At 38.5% G+C, this 11,077-nt stretch overlaps 1 pseudogene across 1 annotated transcript in view; it reads left to right on the top strand.

Annotated features, from left to right (window-relative positions):
- The window catches only part of LOC309791973 (metalloendopeptidase OMA1, mitochondrial-like), a 43,321-nt pseudogene extending 32,907 nt beyond the window's left edge, over positions 1 to 10,414 (top strand). The window contains exons 2-3 of the transcript in view: positions 8,593 to 9,337; positions 9,615 to 10,414. The product of the transcript in view is annotated as a metalloendopeptidase OMA1, mitochondrial-like (transcript). The remainder of the gene's footprint in view (positions 1 to 8,592; positions 9,338 to 9,614) is intronic.
- Positions 10,415 to 11,077: the final 663 nt, after the last annotated feature.

Here is an 11,077-nt window from a genome sequence, read left to right on the forward strand (position 1 = left end):
CACAACAAACTTTTTCTAACCAATGCAGTTGTTCTGTGGTTTAAAGTCAAACAGGGGCAAGGCTAGCCATGGGAAAGTGCTTTGTAAATGAGGAATCACTATGTTAACATGAAGGTTTGTGGAAGTTTTGTTGATTTCTTATTTTAAATGACTAGAACTTTTCCCCCAAACTATTCTTAACGTCTTAGCGTAGAGTGGAATCTTTTCATGGCATAAAATTGGGGTTTATGGAGGAGCTTCTGTTTCAACAGTGACGGAGCTGGAGACAATTCTCAACAGACGTTAGCTTAACTCCTGGGGTGAAAATGTGCTTCAAAGCATCAAATATGCAACCCCTGGCTGTTTCTAAAGAAGCCACCCTCAGACTGACAATTCTGCATTTGTAGTTTGATTAACCATAAATGTGGGCTTCTTAGCTGAAGTGGGGAGAGTCAGAGAAACCCAGGTTGTTTCATGAGCCAGAGGACAGAGGAGAATTCTCCCCACTGGAGAGTGAAGGAAGCAGTGGAGAGAAACATATAAGTTGATGACTGATGGGTTGGTAGGTGAGTGGTCCTGCAGCAAAGACAAAAAATTTCCGCCTGGGAGTCTTGCCCACCTCCCTCCCAGGTTTGCCTTCTAGTGAGGACTACACCACACCCTCTTTCCAATGCACGATATGGGGATAGCGACTCATCTCCTTCCCGATCAAAACTATTTTCTTTCACTCAGAACACCTAAGAACAATTGCTTGCTGAATACAGCTTCCAAATATGTATGTAAAACTTCTTAAGACTCCTGGCTTGACTGTGTTGGGGGTTTAGGAGTCCACTGTCAGGTACTGCATGAAGTGTTCAATGTTGCTTGTGAAGATTGTTTTCTCTTGATTTAACTTGGCGCTCTGTAAAGGAAAGGCAGCACGGGGCCTGGTGACATGCATGGGCAAGGGGCTATTGCACTGGTGCTACCACTATAGTTCATTTGTCACCAGGTAAGCGATTTATCAACCACTCAGAGTCTCAGGATCCAGCTCTGTGAGACGTTTAACCAGAAAATTCCCTTCTAACTATAAAAATATATTCCTTATTTAGATTATTTAATTTTAGGTTTAAACTAAAGGAAAACAAGCTATCTAAATGATCATGAATGTAACAGGTAAGGTTGCCCTTTTGTAATGAAAAAACACCTCCTAACTAAAGTTCATACATTGTTACATCAGAGACAACCTGGTTTCTGAGGATGAGCATGGGGGAAGCAAAAATATAAACAGACTGGGGTGAAAGTAACAAGACCAGGTTCTAGAACTCTGCTGCTGGTATACTGTGTGCTCCTTCATCTCTGGTCCTTGACCTGGCTGACACTGAGTTTCCTCATTTAAGAAATCCTATCCTACCTTTTTTTTTAAAATTAATTTTTATTGGAGTATAGTTGCTTTACCTTGTTGTATTAGTTTCTACTGCACAGCAAAGTGAATAAGCTGTACATATACATATATCCGCTCTTTCTTAGATTTCCTTCTGATTTAGGTCAATTACACAGAGCATTGAGTAGAGTTCCCTGAGCTATACAGTAGGTTCTCATTAGTTACCTATTTTATACATAGTATCAATAGTGTATATATGTCAGTCCCAATCTCCCAATCCTATCCTACCTTAAGGACAATATCAAGATAATAATCAAGATGTATTTCTGTAGCATTTGACATTCTATAAACTCTTCCTCATTTGTAATCTCAATTCCTTCACACATCACCTTTCCAATGAGGATGGGAACACCCAGGTATGGGAAAGTTACAATTTTTTCCCAGGTAACAAAATCTCATTGTCCTCATGTGGCAGAAACACACCCTAACACAAGCTCTTCAGTGATAATGTGTCATACTCATGTAAATATCTCTTACTGCTCTAAGATAAGAAACTGTTCAATTTGCCCATGAGAAATGAAGGTGAGGACCCCAGGGAGGGGAACAGTGACTTGCAGGGGGTGGTGTGGTGAGGCTGATCCATGGTGCCTATGGGTCCCTGTACACCACCACTACACCTCTATTCCTCCTCCTCTATCAGACCCTCCACCACACATGCTACTGTCCATTATACCTCCCTACTTGGGACCAGAACCCACCTCATCTGTTTTATCCTCTCCACATTTTTCCCCTTAGCAGCTTATATCACTGAGACTTCCAAGGCCCTTGTTAGAAGGAGGTGGTTAGGGATAGGGGACTACAGTCATTGTAAGTAACATAGTCAGAACCTATGCTTACTTAGTCCATGGACCATTATCCCTACTCGGTGCACAGACTTCCATTAAGTAATGCTTAAAGGACAGATAAGGTCATGATCAAGGTCACTGATGCTGGAAATAAGTTGCTGAAATTAAGGGTCATGCAATATAATTTTAAAAGTTTCTTATATCACAAAGTCATTGAAAATGCTAATAGTAATGGACAGATGCAGGAATTATAGAGCTGCAACCATGAAGATTGTGACTTTGCATTCCTGCTATGTATCAGGTTAGACAATCTTCATTCATTCATTCAAAAGCCCTTTGTAGATCATATTCAATGTGTCAAGTAATGTGCTGGGGGTTTTAAGAAGAAAGACATAGGCTCTGTTTTTGGGGAGTACAGACATTAAGTATACATGACACATGTGCCCCTACTTCTACTTTCATTCTTCTGGCAGACCTCATGAGTTACTTACAGCACAGTTGCACTCGTAAACTATCTCAGCATAGTGTAACTGATTTCAGGGTTGGTATGAGTGGTAAAACTTTTTCTTCTAGTGACACTGCAGAAACACTCATGAATATATCACTGAGCTCCTACACTGTATTTGAAGTCCACTAGAATGCCCAGTTTCTGCTACATGAATATACACACCAAGAAAGGATAAGTTCCACTATCAATATTTTATTTTATTTTATTTTTCCTTATCAATATTATACTCAGTTTTCTAAGTGGCTTTCTCTTCAAATGCCCAGTTTCTGACATTTCTAGTGCCCTTCACATTGGGAAGTTTGCAAATGATTTTAAGGAAGAGTTGCATGGATATTAAAGACAAGCTTTTTGCTTCTTGTATGAGGATAGCAATCTCTTCCCAGTCAAACATGTCTTCAGTGAGAATTTATGAAGTGCTTTGTGCCTATTGGACATAGCAGATTTTGCGACAATGAGAAGCCATTTTTGACCTCAGTTTAATGGAGGAGACATGTATGAAAATAAATACCAATCATAATAAAGCAAATAGAGGATTGAACAAAGCTCTAGAAGAATCCAGGGGAGAAAAAGATTAATTCTGCCAGTGAGCATCATAAAATGTGTTTAAAGGGAGGGATATTTGAGCTGGATCTTGAAGGGTAAGTGGAGTGCAGTAGGCTGAGAGGATGAAAATAAGCTTCCTAAGATAAAGAAGAACAGGAGATCCAAATACACTGAGGTCTGAAAACACATCATGCAAAACTAAGGGTGAGGGCTTCCCTGGTGGCGCAGTGGTTGAGAATCTGCCTGCCAATGCAGGGGATATGGGTTCGAGCCCTGGTCTGGGAAGATCCCACATGCCTCGGAGCAACTGGGCCGGTGAGCCACAACTACTGAGCCTACGCGTCTGGAGCTTGTGCTCCGCAAAAAAGAGAGGCCGCGATAGTGAGAGGCCCGTGCACCACAATGAAGAATGGTCCCCACTCACCGCAACTAGGGAAAGCCCTTGCACAGAAACGAAGACCCAACACAGCCAAAAAAAAAAAAAAAAAAAAAAAAAAGCTACAAAACTAAGGGTGATAAAATAGTTTGGGCTCAGATTATGAACAGACTAGAATGCCAGGTTCATAATATTATAAATGAAAGTGCAAATACTATCCCTGACTTGTTTATTAACATTAGTTCCAGTTTATGTATTTTCTAGGCTGATTAAATGTCCACAAGCCAAGGAACTATTGGTTTCTGCCACTAAATGAGTTGGTTCATCAACATGGGAAATCTTTTGTGACCTCCCAGAAGGAAAAGGAAGAGAAAGAAGGGAGAAAGGAAGGAGGAAAGGTAGCAGGGAGGAAGGAAGGAAAAAAGGAAAGAAGGGACAAAAGGAGGGAGAGAGGAATGGAGAGAAAGTGAGAGTGAGGGAGATCGAGATAAATTGTAACTGAGAGAAAAGAAAAAAGGAGAAAGTAGAGAGGGAAAGAAAAAGTAAGAAATCATTTGGGTTCACTGCCAACAAGAGTTAGGAAAGCTGATTTCTTAAGATAAACTGAAGTAAAACAAAATATGCTCCATATGTTGAAACTGTATACTTAGTTTGAGATAAACAAAAACATGTTTGGAGAATAGCTGCCATAATTAAAAAGAAATTAAAAGAAAGAAAGAAAAACCATCTGGGGATAAGTACATATTTAAACTCATACACACACACACACACACACACACACACAGAGACAAAAACACACAGTGATTCCAAAACTTGAAGTTTTTCTTGATTTAAGTAAACTCTCTTGTTGCAAAAGGGCATTGCATCAGTCTTTGCCCAAGCACCAAGCAACTTATGTTCCACACTGAAGCTATACAGAGCTACTCAGCATTACTCAAACACCAAGACCTTTCCAAATCCTGTCCTTTGCTCCTGCTTTCTTCTGTTCTATAAACACACATGCTCCCTTTTCTCTCTGGCCGACTCCGACTTCCTCCTGAGTGCCCAACTCAAATGTCAGCCTCTCCCAGCAGAGTGCCAGACACATGGCAAAGTTGATAACGGCTTCCTCATCTGTGAACTTTGAGCATGTGTATAAGTTTCCTGTGGCTGCCATAACAAAATACCACAAACTGGGTGGCTTAAAACAATAGTTTATTGTTTAACAGTTCTGGAGGCTAGAAGTCTGAAATTTGAGAGTCAAGATTAGGTTTGGTTTCTTCTGAGGACTCTGAGGGAAAATCTAGTCCATGACGTTCTCCTAGCTTCTAATGATAGCTGGCAGTCTTTTGTATTCTTTGGACTATAGGTGCATCACTCCAATCTCTGCCTCCATCTTCACACAGTGTTCTCCCTGTATCTCTGTGTCTTCACATGGCCATCTTCTTATAAGGATACCAATCATGTTGGATTAGTGCCCCACCCTATTCCTGTATGACCTCACTTTAATTTATAAGTCACATCTGCAATCACCTTATTTCCAAATAAGGCCACTTTATGAGGTACTGGTGGTTAGAACTTCAGCGTGTCTTTTGAGGGACACAATTCAACTCATAACAACAAGACACTAATATAGATCTGGTTTCACTGAAGATGTATGCATGTCTGTGTCCCCAATCCCTAAAGAAGTTGATAAGAAACTCCTTTTCAAGGATGATATATATATTTTAACCTAGTGTTTACAAGACTAGCATAGTCAATTTAGTAAATTCATAGTTCATGTCTTCTAAATTGAATTACATTTTGAAAATTATGGACAGAGTGTTCCTGATTAAAGCTAAAAGGAAGTTAAGAGGTAGTTAAGTCTACACCTGAGGGGAAACACGCAGCACATGGTGACACTCTTGTCTTTACAAGTCCAGACAGAGATTTCTACCTCTGCAGTGGGCAATGTGGCAGAGGAGAACTGTTGCCTGGAATAACCTAAAGGGCTCAGCATCTGAGAATGAAAGACCCATGTTCAAATATAGTTCTCTCTAGGTAGCTATATAGTATTGATACTACCACTTCTCCTCTGTTTGCCTCAGTTTATCCTCCAAAGATGAAAATTAGACAAGAAAGAGAGTGACTTTAAAATTTAAAGATATCTAAGAACCCTTTTTTTTCAAATGAAATCTTTCTCAAAGCCCCAATTTAAATAGCAGTTCTTTGTGAACCTGCCAGAGATCAGGCGAAGAAAGTGAGCCTGGAATGCCACTGGATTAGTCATCCCCAAGGAGTCTCCATGAAAAGCTCCAAAGAATTCTGGAAACATAGATCTAAATCTACTCAGTCAGATGAAGGTCCAGTTCATATATAGTCATAGACATAGAGGGTCATCCATTAAAAAAAGAAAAGAAGAAGGAAGAAGAGAAGGACAAGGAGGAGGAGAAGAAAAAGAAGCAGAAAAAGAAGAAGGAGAGGAGAAGAAGAGGAGGAAGAGGAAAGGGAGAGGGAAGGGGAAGAGAAAGGAGAAGGAGAAGGGGAAAGGTAGAAAACTTATTAGAAAATAAGCTGCTAGGGAGGAAAATTGTAAGGAGGGCCAAAGATCTTGGACAAATTTTTCATAGCCATAGAAATGTATTTCAAAACATCCTCCCAATTTTATCTTTGTAGTCATATAGTAAATTCTAAATTAGGTTAGCCATATTTTTTACAAATAAGGAGTTCTTCTGGAGCAGTCTCATTTGTGTTTTAACCCCCCAGTACTTATACACTGTGCCAGACACATAATGGGTATTGTAAATGTTTGCTGAATGAATGAACTAATGTACTGGAGAGTCTGTTTCAAACTGTTTTAAAATTTTCAGGTAATCTTGGAAATGTATCAAGATGAGAGTAGGCATAATTTGAATGTCAGTATTCTATTGAATTTGTATAAGAGAAATGAAATACTGTGGTTAAATCTCTAGTGGCTTTATATTCCAGATTCAACACAGTTGTGAAGAAGGAACACAGAAAATAGACATTTTTTCGAACTTGTCTTGGAAATTAGCCCAAGAGCCAAATGTTTTACTTATTGGCATGTTTCTTATCTCAGACCGTAACTAGTAAACATTTCAGATCACACATACACCCAATGTTTGTTTGTATTTACTGTAATTCCCTATGCAACTCCAGATGCTTGGACCATTTAGGCATCTAATACATGTTTGATGAATTAAGGAATAAATGAAGGGACACTTGAATAAAATGAGCTAAGATTCTGACATCCATTAGCAAGCTGTTACCAGTTTTCATTGGCCTAGTTTAAATGTAGGCCATCCATTTGGAAAAAAGGAATGGAAAAACATGGTACAAAGAACTGACCTGTTCAATGCTTTTGAATCAATACTTAAAATATAATCACTTGTAAAACATTTCGTACAGCATGAGGTAGAATACTGGATTTTGACTCCGGGTTTGTCTCCACATTACTATGTGAGATTAACTTTTTGGCTAAGAAGATTGAGCTTGGTCTCACCTACATTAATATATTCTGACTTTATGGAACAAAGATGAGATTTTCTTTAGGTCTGATATCGTCCAATATGATTCTGACATGATTATATATGAGGTTGGACAATTACAATATGTGTACATCCCAGGCAGCCTTTTGATTTGGCATCTTTGGTAGACAGCCATCATCTCAAAGTTTTACTTTAAAGAAATAAAATTTTGTCTCTTTGATTAATTTCTAGGGAAAGTTGTAGAAAAAAATTCACCCTCTGTGCCTCAAGCAACATACCTCTGGCTCCATACTTATACTGCACTCTATATTTGAAAGATCTGCAATTAAGTGGAGACCTTCTTCTTCTTTTTTTTTTAAATTAATTAATTTATTTATTTTTGGCTGTGTTGGCTCTTCATTGCTGCATGTGGGCTTTCTTTAGTTGTGATGAGCAGGGCTGTTCTTTGTTGCGGTGTGCTGTCTTCTCATTGCGGTGGCTTCTCTTGTTGCAGAGCACGAGCTCTAGGTGCACAGGCTTCAGTAGTTGTGGCATGCGGGCTCAGTAGTTGTGGCTCACGGGCTCTAGAGCACAGGCTCAGTAGTTGTGGCACATGGGCTTAGTTGCTCCGCGGCAGGATCCTGGACCAGGGCTTTAACCTGTGTCCCCTGCATTGGCAGGCGGATTCTTAACCACTGTGCCACCAGGGAAGTCCAGTGGAGAACTTCTTCTTACAAGAAAGTTTTATTGGGCATTATTTGAAAGTGGAACATGAATGGGAGTGGTAAGGGCTTGCACTTACAGCTCCTGTAACTTATCAAATGTTTTTTCCTACTATATACCATACTGCCCTAAGAAGTCTGGCAAATTAAGCATTCTCCACCTCCTGACACTTCCCACTCACTTTGTAAATTATTTCCCTGATTGATGTCAGTGTGACACGCCATGTCTGATCACACATTTATACAGCAGCTTAAAACTCACAGTGCTTTCATTGGCTTTATGTAGATAGAGTCTCCAGGTCTTAGTAGAATTAGCTGTTCAGATTGATTTCTACTCATTTTTCAAGTAGGGAAATTGAGTCTCAGAGCTTTCAAGATTTATGAAAGGATAGATAATAAAAACGGATGGAATAGTGCCTTGAATCTGAGTATTTGATTTCTAGTTCAAGGCTAATTGACTATACCATAGTGCTCTAATGAGTGTTCAAGAAGCAGATTTGCAAAAAAAAAAAAAAAAAAACAGCTTTGCTTGTTCATACATTCTTTCTTTTCCTTCAACATATTGACTGAGCATCTATTATTTGCAGGTATTGTGTCTGGTGTTGGTGTTCTAATGGGAATCAAGCCAAAATCCTTTCTTTCATTGAGTTTACAGTAAGGGAGAAAAAGATACAGACAACTGCAAAGCTTACTAACTCGCTCAGAAAAGCAAATAAACAAACACAGTCACTAATTTGAGGGACTCATCACTTTTGCCACTGTTAGGATAAATCAAGCAAAAGAAAGAAACGCTTCATCTGTGGATTGTAGTCTGCTAGTAGAAATTGTGTTTTCTTCTGATTTAATTCGCTGACCAACTGGAGAAAATGTAACACACTAGCTGTAACCTCACCAGACTGCCATTTAGTGCAAATGAACCATATAGTAAGTCAGTATCAGGGCCTGGGAATAAATCAGTGTGATAAGTTGACTTTTCTGCTTGGAAACTTTTATTTCCATAGGATTTTCAATAACAAAAGAACAGAATGCCTCTAGAGTACCAAAACTAAGGGAATTTGGATGACTACACAAAAATTACTTCATAGAATGACTCTTTTTCAAGCCTACTGATAAAAGAAGTTGTGTCCATCCCTGTTCTTTCAATATTGTGTCCTCCAAATTGTTCTCCCATAAGAGACATCAGGAGTTTCCACATGTCACAGTTTCAACTTGTCCGATTCCTCTCATTGATAATTCTTAAACGAGTGCGGAAACTACTTGTAATCATTGTAAGTATTCAGGGAAATAAGGAAATGGTGGCAAATACTTCCTCCTAATCAGAAAGAACTATCTAAAGAAAGTATAAGGAAGACAAAAATTAGAATTTATTACTTGGATTGCTACTTGCAGTTGTTTTATTTTACTCAGCTGGAGGTAAGTCCAGTCATAGAAAAGAGCAAGCTACTATAATAGGGAAAAGAACATTTCAGAATTTTATCAGTACTGGAACATGAAACATGGATGGAAGAATTTTAAAATGATATGCTAACTAAGAAAGATGTCCCAAATCCCAATCTTTCCCTCCCTCACACCCTTCCCCCTTGGCATTTCGAATTAGCAGATGCAAACTAGTATATATAGGATTTATAAACAACGAGGTCCTACTGTATAGCACAGGGAAATATATTCAGTATCCCGTGATAAACCATAAAAGACAAGAATATGAAAAATAATATGTATATATAACTGAATCACTTTGCTGTATAGCAGAAATTAACATAACATTGTAAATCAACTATACGCCAATAAAATAAGAATAAAGAAAAAGAAAAACACCCAATACCACTGTTAAGGACAAGAAGTGGTTTATCATCTAACTGAGCACAGTAAAGATATCCTAGGGATCTCTGAGATTATTCATGTGGTTGATTCCCCAGATAAATGCCTTTGTGATTCCAATTTTAGTATATGTGCTGAGCCAGCACTTCCTTTGTGATTCCAAATGGACAAATGTTTATCTTCACTGAGCTTTTACATAGTGTAACTGATATTCATCAACTTTTCTTCCTTCTGGGCTATGAAATAGAACATGCAGTACTTGGGCAGGCTGCAATAAAAGACCAACTTGATTGATTTATTGGATTTCTTAGGTTTGATTTTTCACACAGTGATTTGAGCCATTTATCCTTGAGATAGTTTGGCAGTTTTGAGAAAGTCTGCATTGCAAGAGTATATGTTTGATTGACCGAACAGTAGAATATTAGAGGCTGAAGTTGACAAAATTGGACTATAGTTTGCTGCAAAGTCTGTGTGGATGTCAGAGCCAGTCCAGTGTTTCAGCAGCAGATGAAATTTGCAGGTAGCCTCCATGGTCATCCCAAGTTTCCAGAATGGTTATGCACACACCCTTCTCATGGAAATTGAGCTGAGCACTTTGATAGATGCATACCACTGGCTCTCTGTAATTGCCTACTGCTTTCTGGACCAGACCCTCAATTACTATTCAAACTTGGCATGAAGCATTTTCTTGAAGAATCAGAAAAAGAAGACCTAAATATCTCTGTTAAAAAAAATGGATACTCTTCCCATTTAAAAACAGGAGCAAATGCCATTAACATACAGAGTTGAGAAAAAAAACTGGAAGTTGATTTAAAATGTTTGAGACACAGGACATGTAGAATGCAGCAATCTATCATTTTTATATTACTTTTTTAAAAATGATGTTTGACATGAAAACAAAAGTGGATAGTCAGAGTCAAGCCATCTATGTTAGAGGTGTTAACTAAATTCCTCTGATGTATTTATTTTTTATGAAACACTGATTATTTTAATCTATTTTAAAAAATCTTCAATGAGGAAAATGTCACAGAATAAATTTATATTACACTTTAAAAAATTATTAATTGTGTCTCTACTGTGTGCAAGGGATTACTCTAAGCCTGTGGGGAAAGTGACCCAGAAATCAATCCACCCTTGCAGAAAGCCTGTTACTCAGTCGCTGTGAAAAATCAAGCAGCTCAGTCTTTAGCCTCCATTTGGAGGATGCCATGTACCTGGCTCGAGAATGGAAGAGAAGCTAAAGATACCTTGGGGTATTGGCTTGATATTTAAGAAAACATTCAAAATTAAGTCTTTTGCTCAATTAGTAGACCACCTCAGTGAAAATATACTCCTTCAAGTGACCATATTTACCACTTAATTAGAGATCTTACCAGAACCTGTTTTTCCTTATGTCTTTTGTTTGCCAAATTCCTTTTGCATTCCTTTTCAATGGATGGTAGCTATTCTTTCCCAAATGCTGTGCCCAGAGTGGGGA

This window comes from Mesoplodon mirus (genome assembly GCF_964341445.2).
Source record: "Mesoplodon mirus genome assembly, chromosome: 16".
Classification (NCBI taxonomy): Eukaryota; Metazoa; Chordata; class Mammalia; order Artiodactyla; family Ziphiidae; genus Mesoplodon; species Mesoplodon mirus.